The 18,753-nt window shown below is 45.9% G+C and overlaps 1 protein-coding gene across 2 annotated transcripts in view; it reads left to right on the top strand.

Annotated features, from left to right (window-relative positions):
• Positions 1–18,753, top strand: part of LOC122403809 (beta-1-syntrophin) — a 348,571-nt gene that overhangs the window by 181,278 nt on the left and 148,540 nt on the right. The window lies entirely within an intron of this gene.

Here is an 18,753-nt window from a genome sequence, read left to right as displayed (position 1 = left end):
GTTTCCCGAAAACTCCGCGCCAGAGGTCGAGGACAAAGAAATCGGTAGGGCGAGTAAAAAAATTTTCGAGGTTCTCGAAGCCATGACGGGCACACGTAGAGGCGTGTACGTCGTGCCAGGGTTTCTATTGAATTTATTTCGTAGCTGGCCGGCGCACGTTGCTGATTGCAGCCACGCCAAAGGGGTTGGAGAGCAGGATGGCTGGCTGTACCCGGCCGTTTTGCTCGCCGGTCACGTATTCCTGCATCATTTGCTATGGGTTTCATACCGGCCATAACTCTACGGATATATCCTCCACCCAGTCAAACTCCCAGCCAGCCCTCCGCATCCACCAGCCGCCCTTTCCCTATCGGGCGTCGAGGTATCTTGCAGAGGGCTGCGCCGCTCTTAATCCAAGGCGTATTCATCGAAACCAATCTGCGGCCGTGTAGCGAGACGGTTCCGCAAATTAATCAACCCTTACGCCGTCGTGTCAATTCCGGGGCGTGTCGCGACGTCGTCGTCGTCCCCGCGTCCGCGGCTTTTGATTTTCATTCATCGCCACCGCGTGTTATCAATACAAGAGAAACGCGCGATTATTGCAAGGATCACTTAATCAAAATCCCTTTTTCGAATAGTCGAATCCGGGGTTTGCAGGATAGTAGAATCCCGAAAGCACCTCAAAAGAGAGGGGGAGGTAACAAGGGGTGGCTGGCTCGCCATGATTCGGAATATTCTGGTCGCTAACCTTTTACCTCTCCGGTCTTAGTCGTTTGATTAATCGTGCGGACATAATTTCGAGCATGACGGGGCAGAAACGACACTGTATATAATAATATTTTCGGTTCTTTTTATCATTTATAAAACGAATGGCTACTTTGATCATTTTTGAATATGTATCCAGAAATTCCGCTATCTTCGCGAGCATGTTGATTAGCGAGAAACGTTCGGTTTAATATGACTCGGAAAAGAAATTCCGAACATTTTCCCCTTAAGAGGGAACACCTTTAAGGCCAAAAAGAATGCCGATATTTGTAAATTTTTTCGACGCCACGGAATGTTTAATATAAATGTTTCATACGTATATTAAAAGCGCATACTTCGAACAATGTTCCTGGCAATTTTCCTAAAAAGATGTTAATGTACGTATCAAATCTCTGTTTATGGGTCACGCGTTCGTCGGTGAAACGGTAGGTCGATTTGTTTGCGCCCTTAAATACCAGCGCCGTTTGTTTTGGTGCTCGCGGGACAGTTTTTGCCGTAAGCTGATCCCGAACCGTAGGACGAGCCAACGTTACCAGTCCGTATTTTGCTTTCGACGCGGTTATACGGTGCCGGGTATCGCGTGAAAAGTCGAGAAATTGGAATATCGTGTTCGCGTGCTCCTTTTTCGAGCGCGTTCAAAAATTCCCTGCAATTCCTGGGCTCCTCGGTGTTTTGTGCAACCTTTATCAGTGCATCGAAACACGCCCGTTCCCAGTCATTTCGTGGTCGATGAAATCCTGGAGACACAGGTGAGGAATTCATTGCATAAATATTGATATTAAACGCCCGAGCGTCGAGGCGCAACATGGCGTAGTTTGCATTTGACACTCGCGAGCCGTAAATCAGTATACATGTATCCGAGTATGTGCTGCTTTACAGAATTCGAGCAAACACGCGTCCCTATAATTTCAAACTCGGCCTTTCTCCTCCTTTTTGACATTACTTTTTAACGTTTGCTCGCCACAAATAAAGAAATAATCGCGTAATAGAGTCGAAAAAAATTAGACATTTAAATTTATAAACCGTGTTTCAGCGACAGCTCTGCCGTTCGAAACGCGTTATCTTTATGTCGCAAACAGTATTTGTTTATCGATACGTTGAAATTGAAATACGTTGACTTCTGTTGACGCTGCGTGTTTACCGCGCACGCCATCGTCGACAGTGCTTTCCCATCGACGCGATTATTTCTATTTTTAATAAATCGCTTGAGAACGGTTTCAGTTCCAGAAGGGAATAAAGGTTTTAAATTATTAAATGCGTTTGAAATTTCCGCGGATTGCGGGAACGCGAGGCGACGGAATATATTTCACTAATGCACTAAACGTCCGCGTCATCGGTTTCGTATTTTCTCCTTAATCCGTCGTTCTGTATTTTCCGACGCGAGAGACATTTTTGTGGATGGAATCACTGATTGAATTGCATTTTGTCGCTGACGCTTTCGAAATAACTGAAAATAAATTCGAAACGTTGCGTCTTGGCTTCCGCGAGCGAATTAGGCAAAGCAATTTCCTGGGTTTCGAAAAACCAGGCGTAGCATATTGAAAACCGGACTCCGTTTCCGTCCAAATTCCCAATGGAAGCGCAATTTCCGTGCCCCGGCGTTTCTGTCTCTGGCTGATAAAATCGTTCATTTGCAATTACGTATGAAACGAAGCGACTCCAATTAACGAATGTAGCTCACGGCGGGAACCCATTAATACATTTGTTTCGCATTCATCGCGCGATCGGTTCCGAAACCGATCTACTCTCGATGGACGAGACAACATTGCGAATCAATCGACCATAATCGTTCTCCTATGGAGCTCCCCAATCCCTCGTTCTTTCCGTTTCTAAAACACACACACACACACTGGATCCTCGTCTCCCCGCGTTTCCCTTCTCCCCGGGAAAAAGCATTCTCGATATCCATATTTAAAATTAATAAGCCGGAAAGAAGACATGGATCGAGCGGATCTGTCCCTCGTTAGTCAAACTCTGACGCTTTCAATTGTTTCGAAAGTCTCGCGACGATACCAACGGATGCCATATTTAGCATTTCGCTCGATCCAATTTGTTCGACGGTATCGGAGTAGACGACCCCTAATGAATAATTGCGGTCGTTGCTTACGAATCGCGATTTAAAATCTCGAATTATTTCCAAGTGACGTTAGATAATGAAACTCGTCGGAGATCGGAGGAGTATTCGTATTCGCGAACTGTGCTCGCATATTCCGGGCCAGGATTTACATACTAGTTTATTAAAATCCTCGTGCAACGATCATTGCTGATGCATAAGTGTGCTCGTCGTGTTTCATTTTTCTCGGCGTATCGCCGTTTAAAGCGGCGCTGCTCCTGATCTCGGATCGTTCGTATAACGTTACGAACACTTGGTAAATCCTTTTGCGGGGGTACTACGTGCTTGTTGAGGAAACAACTGCAATAATGCTATCATAAATTCAAATTATTGCGGTTGCCGCAAGATCTTCGCTGCCGCCATCTCTAGACCGTGCAACGAACCGCGATTCTCCTACAGGGCTGCTCCTGGTCTTCCGGTGATCTTAACCACCCCCAACTTGTATACTCCGCAGAATCCTGCTAATAATGTTTTACGACTCCCGACAAAATAGAATCCCAGGTTATGTTTCTCCCGGCAATTAGGGGGGTCGATTTCGAACGATTCGAGAGTACCTTAACCATCGAATCGTTTGGTGGCTTACGCCCCGATCAATTTCTAGATCAGATTCTAGAAAAGGGATGATCCCTGTGTCCATAAATCTCATCGTCTGTTATTCGATAGCGGTGTCGAGCTTCTAAAAAAATTGGTGACGACCGAGTTGACAATTAGGGGGTCTCAGGTGGGAAACAAAGGCGGTATAATGTTTAATCGCGGAACGTAAGCAGTTGCTAGTTTCGTGACATTCGTCTCGAGCGACTGATTAATCGCGCGAGGCGCATAAAACGTCGCGCCTCGACGCGCCCTCTCAATTCTCTCGACGTTTATCGGAGCTCGTGACACCGACATAACATTCTGTTTCGAATCTGGAACACGATGAATATTAACGAGACGGGAGTCATTGCACCGGAACGGAACGGCGACGGAAGAGTGTGTTCGCCGCGGGGCGTGCAAGACGACATGACACGCAGAACAGGCACACACGCTCGGCCGCGAGCGTGTACACAAGATTTAGCGTCTTGAAACGCAATCTCGGCTAGATGGTTAGCCGTGGTACGCGATACACCCGCGTGCTCTCCTGTCTAAATAATTACGGCGTCGCGAACGACGTTGACTCTCGCCTCCCCCTTCCTTCGCTTCCATCGCGTCTCGCGCGTGCTGATTTTTACAAGAAAACGTAGCCAAAGTAGCCGGACGAACCGCCAAATTCATTTTACCCCTCGACTTAGTGGCTGAACAGATCTAAATCTCGATAAATTAATATTTCAGTTCTTATTTGAGTTATATTTTATTCTGAATTTTTTGGGATATTATAATGCAAACCTTGCAAGTTTTCCGTACCATTTTCACCCGATACGATTCCTCATCTGTACGAACTCGGGGAAATGATTAACGAGTAAAAAAAATTGTAAAGAATCGAGATCACGAGGCAAGCTTCCCGGATCCCGCGTGGATGCTTCTGCCTTGGAGGTGTCCGTCCACCCGGGAATCGATGCAAATCAATCTCGTTGCGCGTGGACTCATTTCGCTTTAGTAATTCCCTGCGAATTTTTATTCGCCGCTCGTCGACCTCGAACGAGCAAACGTATTTCCAACGTGGAAACTATCGTCGAGGATATGGGTGTACTCTCGAAAGAGAAAATAAAAATTTCTACCCTTACGGAGCACACGAGTATACAAAGCGTTCCGCCGTTTTACCCTGGCTGGAATCTACGGGGAGCCGCCGCGTTTCTTTTCCCGGTTCCGGAGCAAGAATTGCGTTAGTCTCGCGTAGCTTCCCGTGAAAGTGGCGTCGCGTCGCGCATACGATCCCGCGACACACGCGTCGGGACGCTTATCCGACCAGCAACTTCGTTTCGAGGAATTAAGGGTGGCTTCTTTGTCTCTCGGGTTTCTCGGTCACGTATCGACGGAACGCACGCAACGTCGTTCCGCCGCCTTTCTACAATTGTAAATACAATTTAGCCCTGTGCTCGATGATCCCACGAATTCAATTTCCAAGCAATTTTATAAAGACTCCACCCCGGAAGAATTCTTTTTTTATATATTACTACGCGTAGTATTTAGATTTTGTATCGTAGCCAGCACTCTAGAATCCTATTTTTCCAGGGGAATCTCGTTTTCGATGCTATTGTACGACTAACGAAATTCAAGCAGACGTTGGGATTTTGCGCGAATCGCTTCAGCGTCTTTGTGAAAGCTCGTCCGAGACGAGGCCCTCGTAAATCGTACGAATCGAGTCTTCAACGACTCGGGGAAGAGGACTTCTGTGGACATAATCCTTCAAAGCATTGTTCGACTTTGCTCTTTGTCGAGAGCATCGCGAGCCCGCGATACGTTCCCATATCCTCGTACCTTCGTTGGACTTTCGAATCTCGATGCATCGCGATATTCTGTACGGTCGTGAGAGTCGGAACAAATTTTTTTTGTTCAAATCGTTAGGCTGTTGTCGCCCTTAGGCGCGCGACAACAATTTTTCTGATCGAGATCTCGTCCCGCGCTCGTTGAATAGAATATAATGGTCCGTGGGCTGGTTCGAACGGTCCCTCCCCCGTTCGTCTTTCTCTCTCTGAAATTTTGTCGAAATTACTCGCAGCTGTGGCCGAAAAAAGGCAGAAAAAGGAGCGCGCAGTTTACCGATGAAACCGTGTGCTATTCAAGAGGCGCGACCGGGTTACGTAGGTTTTTTTCCGCGCTTCGACGCGTGTCCGTTGCCTATTAATGCTCTACCGGCCGGTTACAAACCCCTGGACTTGCTCGAATGAATGTCTTTTTTTTTTGTTAAAAAAAGAGAAAAATTCCCCGTTGTTAGGGGCCGCGGCACTTTGGTCACGCTTCTCGATCGCGAATTCATTCTGCCGGACCGGGGGTTTTGCTCGTTCTTGACTTGGGGCTGTTAGGTTTTAATTAGAAGCCGCCCGATGCCTGCAAGGCGTTGTCGAAATAGTTGTTTGCCGTTCTAGCGTGCTCGAATAGAAAAGAATCGAACCGTAAAGCAGAAAATTAAATTCCACTGTTTATAATATCGAACCCCCGATGGGGAGAACGAACGTTTTTCGCGCTGATTGTAAAAACACCTTGTATTCTCGTTTAACAATTCTTCCAGTGTATAATAATTAAAAGAAAACAATGTTCGTTCAAAGAATACGAATCGTGTACGCACGAAGCGTATCAAAGGGGGTTAAAAGGGCGAGGGTCAGAGAATGAGGCTACTTTATATCCCCCGCAGGACACATAGCGCGAGGAAAGTTTACGATGCGTCAATTGCCGTGCGAGATACGTCTCAACTATTTTCCAGCCAACATTTTCCCAGCCGTTACCCGAGTCTTTAGGAAACGTGTACGAACTATGAAAGGGCGAATGACGGTTTCAGAAACGACGCTGTGCTTTGTCGCGCGCCGCGTAAATCCCGTCAAGTGCTCTTGAATAAACTCTAACAAAATGTTTCGCGAATTTCTTAGGTTACATTGTAACCGTCCTGAGAGTTCACCGACCTACGAGAAGTTATTCGAGTTCGTTTAAACGCGACTAAATAGCGAGCCACACCGGCGGAAATGAAACGCAGCGTTCAAATAGACTTTGAGATTTTCAGCAAACTGACCAACCAGGGGAGAACGACGCAAAATTTGCTGAAACTCAAAAATTTATTCCCCTGGACATCACTGTTTGAGAATGTTTCTAGTTTCGTGGCATTTGGAGGCTGCAAATCTGAACTCTTTGGAAAAAATTTAATGAGAAATTCTAGGGGCTTAAAAAATTATTTTTGGTTGCGGGGGTCAATTACAATTATTTTTTGGTGAACAGACATACACCGATATCCTACGTATTTTCGAGAAAAAAATTCACTAGGGGCGGAAGTTTAAACGTTAATAATTTTGTATCGAAGCCTCCATCAACAAATTGGTATTCTTGATTTTCGTCTTATTTTGGCCTCGAGAATGTTAGAACACTCTGTATTTGAGGATCAAGTAACTTTACGCAGTAGGGTGACCGGGTGTAGTATTTCTTGGGAAAATATTTTCTCGTCGGGTGTGGGTGTTCCGTAACGCGGGGAGGATCCAAGGTGGAATCGGAGCGCGGGGCGGATTAAAAGGCGAAATAAAAGGGAACGAGGGACAATCTATTCCGCGATATTCGTCCGGGAAAATATCCGCAGGACGGTTCTGGGCGCGGACGTAGCCGAGCTGCGAAGCTGCGATTTCGGTGCTCGGCGGTAAGGTCGTTTAGATAAAAGGAAGGGAAAGGCACGATATTGCAGGCGTATCTCGTCGCTCGTCCTGGGACCAATACCCGTTTCGAACTCTTTCCCGCGATTCGCAACGAGATTCGAACCCTTACGAGGCGAGAACCCCATTTCTCCGTCTCTCTCTATCGTTTCCTCCGTCGACGGGTAGCGTCGTAAAGTCTGCGTCGTCGAACGACTTTCTCAAAGGATCCGCACACACGGCCAGGAGAGTTCTCGACAGACTTCCGAGTCCCCGGCAAATCCTGACAGCCTCCGTCGTTCGAGAGGTTCGACGCGAGCTCGTTGCGGAAATTCGATGGTCCCGTGAGTCATCGCGATTGTTCTTCCGCCCTTTTATTTCCCGATAAGAATTTCCGATACGCGACGAATTCGTCGAATCCCTCCAAGAGCACCCTTCGCTATTTCGCCCTCTGCGACGCGCCAACTCCTTCAGACGTTCGTTTGTTCCGCGAATTTTCTACAGAACGTTTCCCAAACCATCGGATTTTTTTACCCAACTCGCGTTCCGGCATTAAAAGTCCCATCGAAACGTCGGGTATCCTCGTTTAAAGCAACCAATGGATATTCTGAATTAAATATATCCGTTGAAATATAAATGTCCGTAGTCCACTCGTGTACACCTGTCTTATCGTAGTATTTATCGCGATTGTCAAGAAAACACGGTGTAATCGAAAGGATACCGCTTTGAAAATATTAACCGGGGTTCCTTCGGGGAGATAAGGTTATCGCGGGAAGTGGGAGCCAGGGAATTCGACTTCCAGAAGATATTCCGGCATTATCCGTTTTCTCGCTTTCGCAGATTGACCGTAGAATGCGAACTCGCGATGAAAGGACGAGTGGAAACAAAATCTTTGCGATGCAAATGACGGAACGCGGGAAACTGCTACGAAAGTTTAACCGTTCGCGTTCTTCTTTCCGCTGCTTTGAGCGGGAAACAATGGCCGCGATTTAATGGAGCCGGAATTGCTTACTACCGGGACCTAAAACCGCCTCTCGAGTTTCGGTTAAATTTCATTCAAACGGAAATACTTGGCAGCTTGAATCTTAAATGAGTGAAATTGTGGCCGGTGTATGCATTCGGATCGAAGAAATTGCATTCTAATCCCGTTTACGAAACGTGTTTGTGCTCTGAACCTGACACTTGAGAAGTTTATCAAATTATCTTTGCGTATATCACGAAATACTGCAACGAACGTTCGAGTTTCATTCTTTTCTTTGGAATTAATTACGGTTAATTTCGGGGTAACGGGATCGTCGATCCGCAAATCTCCCCCCCGGATGCAATCGAGTACCGCGTCGAATTTCCAAAACCCGTTTCACGAAAATCCCAAAGTTGCCGGTGCAATTAGAGGCGTCCGCAGATGCGTCGACTCCCACGGGGGCCGAGTAGTACGTAATCCTGGAGTTCTGATCAAGGATGATCACCGCGAAACACGAAACGAGAAAAGCTACGCGTCGATTGGGTCTCGGGAACCGGCCGGGGGTGGGGAGGAAAAATATCCACCGTCAAAGTTGCCCGACGAACAATGCTTCGGGCTCAAAAATCATTCCGATCGCGACCCACGAAAATCCCCCGACCACCTCGGACGTTATTCCAACGAAATAACGTTCGAAAATCGCGACAGCGTCGAGTCTCGACGAATCGAAAAGCTGCTTCGACCACTTATTTATTTATAAACCCTCTGTGCTCCGAGAATTCTTTTGAAAATTACAAGCGTTCGTATAAGATACGATATCTTTGTAATTAACACGCAATTACACTTTCAGGGAGGATACTTTTTTTAAAAGTAAAACAGTTAATAGAATTGATTTTTTCACATAGTCGTTACTTGTCTCATAATATAAGGTTTATATTACGTCTATCTGTTTCGTAATTGAGTATTGCTAATTTTATTAATTTCGTTAATCCAGTTTGAAGGAAGCTCGAATCGAGTTGTGATGTATATTATGTACCTGGATATGGCTCTTTAAGACTGTGGAGTTTGTAATGCAAGGGGGTTGGTTGCGAACCGTTGAAAAATCTGTTTGATCGCCAGAGCCAGGGAATCGAATGTCCGTTACAGGCTGCGCAGCAGTCGCAGAAATACGTGTTTCACGTGACGCGTAGATACGTGTAGGTATTGCCGCGCAAATATCGGCAATTTGTCGCTGGCCCGGCCCCCTAGCGTAGCCGCCCCTCGCTTTTGCCCCTGTTACATAACCGACACCAGCCACCCCCGTGTAGCTGCACAGATATCGCGTATATACACGGCTGCTCAAAAGTTTGGTCACGCCGCGTTAATGAGAAAGAAAATCATAAACTTCGCTAATACGCACCGACATTAACACAAAGCTTACGACCACTGCACGAAAATCGCGGAACCTTTCATCGATCGTCGTTTAGTCCATTCGTTTAAATAACGATGTATTATTTCTTTAAGATAATTTCTTAGTAGGTAAATTATGACTACAATAACCTACTTGCAGATGACTATATTAGAATTAAATCTGTTCCTTGACATTTGTAAAAAATTAAGTAATCTCGAGAAACGATTTTGATCGGTGGTGTAGCTGCATAGATATTCAGTTTTGTACGCGCACTTTACAGGTTGCTGATATATCCGATATATCGCGCGGCCATTCGTAGTCAACGGAGCGTTTCGAAATCGTGGCCTTTTTGTCGCGACACCCACTCGCGCGGTCGCTCGTTCCTCTTCCGGTTTCTCCGCGTTCCTCTGTTTCGCGTATCCCCGTGACTGAATTTCGTTCCTTCGTGCGCGTTGCAATTACGCGATAATTCCGCAAGAAATTTATCGTCGAAATGTCCGACTTGGCGGGATTATGCCGCGATAATCCGCGGAAAAGTGAAGCGCCTCGACGAAAAGTCGCTTTCCTCGCCGGCGCAATTTCGAGCGATCGAACAGCGCGGGACACGGCGCGGATCAATTATTTACCGCTTTAAATCGAACCCCATTGGCGTAAATTTTTAATTCCCACGCTATCTCGTATCTAACCGTTCCTTTCTGCAATTAATATTTCACGATTATATATATTCATTACGCGAGAGAAAGGAACGGTACACGATGGTCGATTGTATCCGGATGATCCAGAAAATAAGTGGATTTTATCGGTTAGTTATAGCCGAGGAAATGGGAACTCATTGGTCGGTTTATTATACGACGTTTCGATTCGAGGGTCCTCGTGAACTTTTTAATTGGAAATTTAAATAACTTTACAAAGGATGTAAGTATAACAACGAAGTCAGTAGTCTTTAAATAATAAAATAATTGCTACAAAGTGGATATAGAATGGGGGGGAAATACGGTGACCTAAATGATATTCCCTTTTTGATCGATCATACGATATAGCTGGTGTATTCATAATTCTCTGTATATTTGAATATATAATTAAATAATCGTGTACGAGAAAAAGAATTGTTTTGCGTAAGGTTTCCGGTCCATTCGTCCCCGGTGACATTTTCAATCTTTCTCCGTTCGTTCAGAAATTCCATCGTTCTCTCTCGACGGCACCGTCAACTTCCCGACACCTGTCTTTTTCCTCTTCATTCTCAGGCTTCTCTTCTCCCCTGTCGATAAACCCGACCTGTCCACGTCATCTATCAATCTAACCGCGCGCCTTTTTCCGGTCAAAATCCCGAGCGTGGGTGGACGGTCGGCCGCAGCCCGCGGTCGTTTGTCCACGTTTGTCCACCAGCAACAGCGAGGGAGAGGGTTCTCTTAGCACCCCGTGAATCAGCCCCTTTCTCCTGTATTCGACGATGTATAACGCTTGAAAGCGTCGATCGAGAATTTATACCCGGGCCCGGGAGGGGAAATTCGAGCGCTCGAAATAGATGGCCGACGATATGGACCGATGCTTGTCACCCGCACACCCCTCGAGAAAAACCGCTCGCTTATGGCTCCTTCGTCGCCTTCCTTTGTCCGAGAATCACGTTGATTAACTCTGCTCGTTCACGCGGACCTCTTTTCCTTCGCGACCCGCGCGAATTTATCGGCTTCTTGCGGATTCTCACGCTTCTACTCGCGTTTACGCTTTTGGGCCGCCAGTCCAACCGAGACTGCTTACTCGACGGCCATTTTTCTTAACCCTTTGCGCTCCAAATTATATTTCCATTTTGTTACCAGCAGCTCCAAACGCTTTTAAGCGTTTTATTTGAAATTTACGTTGACTAAAAAATAAAGCAATTTAAACAAATTCAATTAAATATCTGCTTAATTTACACTGATGTTGTATTTTGTAATTTTCAAATGTGTGATATCTCTTGAAACTTGTTTCGCAAAAAAAAGATTGATTTCCTTTCTTTCGGAATGTACGAAAATGAAATTGAATTCTATTGGTTTGAACTTGAAAAAATGTCGTGCGGGACTCGACAAAGGAGCACCTGACATAAGAACTGATGTCGAGTCACGCTCCACACAGTGCAAAGGGTTAATGTTTGGACATTTCACGTTGCTAGTTCTATCAGAAAATCTCAAGAAAGTATTGGTCGGTTCCCGAAACGAAATCGTGTCCAATCTCGAGCGTAACACCGAATATAATTTTTTTCGCGCCCAGTCGCGGGCACACGACTCCGTATCTCGAATCGCTGGCCGCGATCCAGATATCCCCGACACGGTTTCCATCTCGTTATGCAAAGTCGCCGGGGAAGTTATAAGCGTTTCGGATATAATTGAGCCCCGGCCGGCGCACAAAGAAGCGTCCACTCCAGATAAGAGTCGTTACCTCGAGTTTTTCATCGGCGCGACACCCGCCACTCTTGTTTACGATCAATGAAACGATACCAAGGAGAATTTACATTTTGATGCAGTCGCGCGAACCGCGAAACGCTGCTGGCCCGTTTCCACGGCCGCTCGGCCATCGACGTTTATTATTAACCGTAAAGCGTTTATCGTTGTCGCGCATACAAATTACGCGGATCGGCTGTAACGTTGATTTTAGATGTCCCCGTCTTTACGATCGAATTTACAGCCGGACGTTACCGGCTCGTCCAGGTGTTTCCATTCAAATTAGCCACCGTCCCGTTCCAGGTAGAACGAATCGGCATTCGGCCCCGTTCGATTTAAATTACCACAGATAAGAATCGGGGAAGAACAGACGCGTCGTCGTTATGAATAATTGATGACCGAGGAGGACCGACTATCAGCTTATTAGGATTCCGAGGGACGCTTATAAATGTACGAGGTTGTACTTCGACGCGTGTTTACAACGTATCTTTCGGAATTAATTTCGTAGAGTCTCCGATTCTTTGTCGAAAAAACCGTGAATGTGCTTTCGTCGCGAGTTTCGACGCTCCCGAGGAATTCGTTTCGTTTCACGAAAGCGCCATCTTTCCGCCCCCAAGGCGAATGGCCCGGATTCTATTACGAGGAAGCAACAAATTAGAATTCGCCAAGATCCCCTCGATTTATCGGAACGAGATTTTTCCCGTGTATCCCTTTGATCTGGTAAATAAGATAGGGAGAGATTTTTCGAACCTCCCGCTTGGTCCGTTCGCTTGTTACCCCTTCTGGTTCGCTGAATCCTCGCCGGGGCGAGGCTCCTCGGATTAAACGCCTCGCTTCCGCAGATACGCGGCCGATCCGCCGAGATTTTTACCCCCGGAACGAACGCCTACGAGGAAATCGTCTTGGGATTCCGTCCTTTTTTCACGGCTTCCGCGTAATCGTATGATTTACATTCAAATTTCCTCCGACGCCGTACGCGGCACAGTTCTCGGCTCGATATTTATTCGGGATTCCGTCGCGCCAGGGAGATTCTTTCCTTCGATGTTGCGCATCTCCCTTCTTTCATTCATCCTTTTGCAAACGTCTTGCAACATTTTCTTTAACCCTTAAGCCGGACTCTCAGTCTCAACAGAACTATTTTACTTAATGTTTACTTAACTTTTCTTTAAAGCATTTAAAAAATAATGAAGTAATGATAATCCACTCAAGGGTTAATCACCTATTTAGTCATTTTCTTAATTTATTTAGCGGTTTGTTATAAATAGACTGCGGATGCTTTATGTAAATTCATATTTTTATTAATAGAATTAATGAAATGGGAGCTTTGTAGAGGATTGTCTTAACACCTAAATATAATAATTCGTATGTTACTTTAAGTGTTTCTCATATTTTTGCATATTAAGTGCTCTCTGTTGTTTCTTCAGAATTACAATTTTCCATAAATGCATAAACATCCGCAGTCTAGTTATAAACATACGAAATTAGACGCGACTATAAATTACGTATTTGTCTTCTTCCATTCATCCTTTGCAAACGTCTTGCAACATTTTCTTTAACCCTTAAGCCGGACTCTCAGTCTCAACAGAATTATTTTACTTAATGTTGAGTTTTACCAAATTGATAAATGGAAATCAACTTTTCCTCAGAGCATTTAAAAAATAATGAACTAATGAAGGACCCCAATAATCCACTCAAGGGTTAATCATCTATTTAGTCACTTTCTTAATTTCTTTAGCGGTTCGTTATAAACATACGAAATTAGACTATGAATTACGTATTTGTCTTGTAATATATTGATGGTAATGTAGACACGGTAGTTACCGGCATAGTATAAGACAAGTTAACGATATGACTGACGAAATGTTTTACGCAGTTATGGGTGGTCAGTTCAGCGTGATACGTCGCAGTTGCATCATTGTGTGAAATATATATATAGTGACAGTGTGTTAGTTATTCCGTGCTACCTTTTCCGAAAACATCACATGTCTTATCAAGGGATGATTATCCGTAAACGAACGAATAACTCGAGAAACAAGGTATATCGACATCCGATCATACGACACTTTTTACTCGTTTTAGCACAGAAGAATATAGAGTGGAGATTGTTAAAGTCGACCGCAGTTTTATGGTACTCGTCCATAAACTATTCCGGTCCGACGCGAGCACGCAGTCTCTTCTGGATCGTAAAAGAAAAAAAATAGAATTAAAGTCGTTGGAATACCGGTGGTCCGCGACCGTTGCAGGATCTTTAAAATGTAGAATCGTGAGTTATACGGGTCCCCGAGGGGCGTGCAACACTGAGGGAATAATGCATAAACTGTCGTCATTGGGTGTCGATCGCAGGTGGCGAGTTCCAACGAACCTATCCATCTCGTTCCGCGAAGCAACGTCCTTTGCGTCTCATTGTCGCTTTAATATTCGAACAAGCACGCGTCGGAGCGAACGCTTACCACCGATTCCGACTATCGATTTCACGGCTATAAAGCCGCTGGTAATGGGAATTGCTTCTGAAGTAGTTTCCCTTGGAGCCACCTACGCCTTTCGTATCTCCATTTCTCATCGTATTGTGCGCGCGAGCTCCGGTGGAAAGTCTCAGCGAAACAAACGCGCCGAGGGCGTACCGAAAGTTTTCTAATCTACGTAACCGCGTCGTATCGAGCAAGAACGATTCCGTTAAATTAATAACGGATTACCGTCGATCCCGTTCACCGTGTTCCCGGAACGACCAGAGGCTGGCCGGATAAATTATGGTCGGACGTATAGAGGTCCCGGGGACCCGTGGATCCGGACGATCCATTTTTCATCGGGATTCGAACTTTGAGAGACGATTCGATATACCGGCGCGATCCGGGATAAATTTCCTTGCAATTTCAATACGGGATCATTCCCCTTGTAGACGCAACCCCTCCCCCCGTTCACCGGGGGCTCGTGTATACATTGCAGAGCCGGCAAGGGTCGGGGGGATAAGACGAGTGGATGGGAGCCTCGCCGGATATTAAAAATATCTTCCGTCGGCAACGGACAGCGATCGACTTCCGGTTTATCCGTTTTAGTCTATTTTCAAGGCGTCCCGAGAGCTCGATTGGTTGCTCTCCAGCCATGAAATGTCCCCGCTTCTCTATCCGTTCCTCGTTCGTTCGCTTTCCGTGCTCTGGAACGACGCCGCGCGTTCAATCCTCGAGCCGGTCGCAATTTTCTTACGTATTTCGCCATTCAACGGAATTTATTAAGGCACAAATTGCTCGCGAGAACCGAACACCCTGGAAATTGTTTGCGGATTTAGCCAGACCTTTACACGCTGGCCTCCGCTCCTGGGGAACGTTTATTCGAATTTGCGTTCTAAAGGGAATTTTAAAACAGCGGTCGCTTTACTCCACTTTTTGTTCCGCGGGAGTTAATCGATCTGGCAAACGAGCGGCTCAATTAATTATCTCCGTTTATCCGTCGAGCACTCGTAACTCGTTTCAGAAACGATACCTTTATCGCGTGTCAATCAGCTGTACGGTCAGTCGTGTTTTCCATATTCAATTATCCTAATGCGTTCTCGTAAAAAATGACACGGCTCCACACGTTTTACGTTGTAAATTTCATGCTCTGAACGAACAGACAGTTTCCGGTATATTTTTCACCGTTTAAACACCACAAATACCCTGGTATTCTGGTTCCTAATTCTGGAAATATTGGACACTTTTTATGTAGAAGTCGAATCTTCGGTTCGTTGCTTAGGAATTTTTTTGCCCAGAGTTTTCCTAGTTTCCGTCGAGTGGAAACGGTTCAAAGAGCGGGTCGACGACAGTCGGTCTCGAAAACGTGGAAAATTATCACGCTGGCTCCGCGACGCGTGATCGCGCGTGTGTCGAACGTGCGAGCGCTGGGAAATTGCGATGCGGTTCCGGTTAGTTCGCGACCGCCTCGACCACTCGCGAAATTTCAAATGTTCAACAAAGCTGGGGCACGGCGAAAAATACGAGGGAATTGGTGAAAAGTCCGCGGCGAGTTCGCAATTTGGTTGATCGGTAAATTCCGCGTTCGTTCCCCGACATACGGGAAAATATCGAACACGGTTTTCTGCTTCTAATTCCTCCTCGATGGGGTTTCGCGAACATTTTCGACTCGTGGTTCGCTTTCAGTTATTATTCGTCCCCGAAATTCCCTTGGTAATTCCTACTAGCGGTCGACAATTTAATTCAGTTCCTTCAGAATTTATGAAAAAGCTGTGAAAAACAGTGTTGTTTTATCTATCGTCGAGTAAAGCGTACGCCCGCGGATGTCGTTGATCGGAGGGAAGGAAGGGATAGATTTTAGGGTGGTTTCCGTTCTTTTGGGCAACTTAGATCGATCGCGAAACGAGATGCGTGGGCGGGCAAACGACCGATAATCGGATCCGGTGGAACGTTGGCCCATGAAAATCCACGATGACGCGAGGGGAAATCGAATTGGACGGAAATCGGGGCGCAAACAGTCGATTCGCTTACACCAACCCGTGTAATTATTAATAATGCGACGAGTCGCGGAGCAGACGGATGGCTGTTTGCCGGCAAACGGGATTGGTTGCGCGGAACGTGCATTACGGCCACGGTGTCCGTGGCTTATCAATGGACATCGTTGATATTGCGTCCGTTTGATAAACGAGATCCGTTCGACGTATGACTCTCGTTCGGAAAGAATTGGCAGATGCTCCGCTATCGGGCGAATAGGTGAATCGGATTGAAAAGCTTCGAGATGAATAGGGGGGGCATTGATTTTATGTCGCTGGTAACCCATTTGGATATTAGAGATCTAAGGAAGCGAAACTTCCGACGCTCGATGCCATTAAGATCGTCTGTGGCCGTCTCGCTTTTACGATACCATGATTACGAGTCTGCTCGATGTATCCTAAATCTGAAATCTCTTGAATTTAGGAGACTCACGACCTTCTCTTTGGACTGTTTTACCCACCACGAACGGTCATTTAATCGTTTGGTATCAAATTCTGGTTGGCTTATTGTTAAAGTTATATCAATAAACGTGGTTTAATAGTAATAAATGAGTCTTCTCGCCAGTTAGTCAAACAGCAACCGATCGTGGACAAAAGACGATCGTCCACACACATTCTATACGGAGAATATAGATTTTCTTTTATTATTTCAACACTTATGCACATAGGAAATATATACCAAATATGAAAAGACAGAATCTTCAGTGTCCACTGTCTTAGAACAGTCTAACAATGCGTATTAAGAATAGTTAAACTTTACACACTTGCAGTTCCGAAACTACTAGTGTTTTATTAATAATTGAGCCACTGTTAGAAGGGGCAGGGCCTCCCCTTTAAAATGGCTTTTGGTTTTTGACGATCCGACTTTCCGTTTTCGAGATATCGCAATTTATGTAAAAGGTAATTTTTCTTAATTCGACTATCTCTGTCTCCGTCTAGCGCGTCGGACCTCCTTGTCGCACGTGCGTGGCGCTGACCTACCTCACGTACGTGACTGTCGTGACCTAGTTCCGCGTAGTGTTTCCAAGAATTTACTACGCGCTACTACTTACGCGCGCGCGGTCATTCATCGCGTCAATGAAACGTAAACAAACGCTTCGGACCCTTCTATCTCCGGAACTAGTCACCGCATCGACTTGAAACTAAAATCGATATATCTCCGGAACTAATAAAGCTATCGACTCGTACAAACGCTCATTTTAAAGGGCATTTCATCCCCTATCCAATGACTATACCAACTATTATAATTTTTGCTATCTTCCATGTTTATTTTGACATTTACTTTGATGCTATATATCCAATGAAGATTCAGCAATTCCTATTGATCGTACGACCACTGTATAATAAAACTGGATCATAAATTGTTTATTTAATTGAAAATTAATGTAAATTTGTATACAGGATGTCAACGTAATTACTATGCCAGCACTTTGCAATAAATAATTATTTTAACGACGTTTTGTCCTCTATCCGATGAAAATTATGAAATTTGAAGTAAGTATGCAGAGTCTGTGGAGGCGCAGTCCTGGACCTGTTGGGGAAACTTGGGGTACGTTCGAAAGATAGAAATGTCATGGAAGCAACGAAACGTTTACGGGGCGATCGTTTCTCGGTGCATTTACGACGTCCACGGGCCCCCCCCCGGGTTGCTTGTAAATTCCGTGAGCGACGATCGAGGATCGAAAAGCAGAGTCGAAAGGCTGGCCGGGGCTCGTAAATCGCCGCGGGGCCGGATCTCCGGTTTCGCATCGAGGCGTCGTAGATACGGTACCGCGGTCACGTACCGACCGTTTCAAAATCCAATTTGTCGTTGATGTTTCGACGTCGATGCGGCACCGTCGCGATTACATACAGGACGAACTCGTTAAAGTTCGAAGGAACACGGGCCTTGGCGGTCGTGGGGGGAGAGGGGGGGGGGCGCGTTGCGAACGGAGCCACGGACCAGGGGAAACGAAACGCTACAGTCGGGGAATAGTCTGCAATCCTGACGCTAGCTAACCGAAATACTGAAACATGTAGCGCACGACCGAGGGGGTGGAAGAGTAACCAGCACCCCCGGGCGAACGGCAAATTCGCTGGGTACCCGTAAAAACCGCTCGTAAAGCCGAGATACGTTCTCGAGGAGAAAACGTGGCTTAATATCGAACCGATCAGGGGAATATTGATCGATCCGGGGCCTCGTTCTGCCGCTAAATTTCCGCTCCCGTTCGGCTCTCATTACCGAAAGTACCGCCGGGGATCGATGGACCAGGATACACGAGGGAGATGGAATTACGCATTTCGAATTTCTCGGTAATTTTTAGCCGAGCTCGAAACGTGCTCGAGGAACCTTTCGGAGAATCCGGGCTTCGATGTTGCAAAGGCTGTTACAGAACCGGAAATTCTGGATCCTTTCCAGTCTTACTTCCCG

Source organism: Colletes gigas, unplaced genomic scaffold (assembly GCF_013123115.1).
Source record: "Colletes gigas isolate AHSC1104 unplaced genomic scaffold, ASM1312311v1 Colletes_gigas_Sc00002, whole genome shotgun sequence".
Classification (NCBI taxonomy): Eukaryota; Metazoa; Arthropoda; class Insecta; order Hymenoptera; family Colletidae; genus Colletes; species Colletes gigas.
This window is presented reverse-complemented; position numbering and strand designations above follow the sequence as displayed.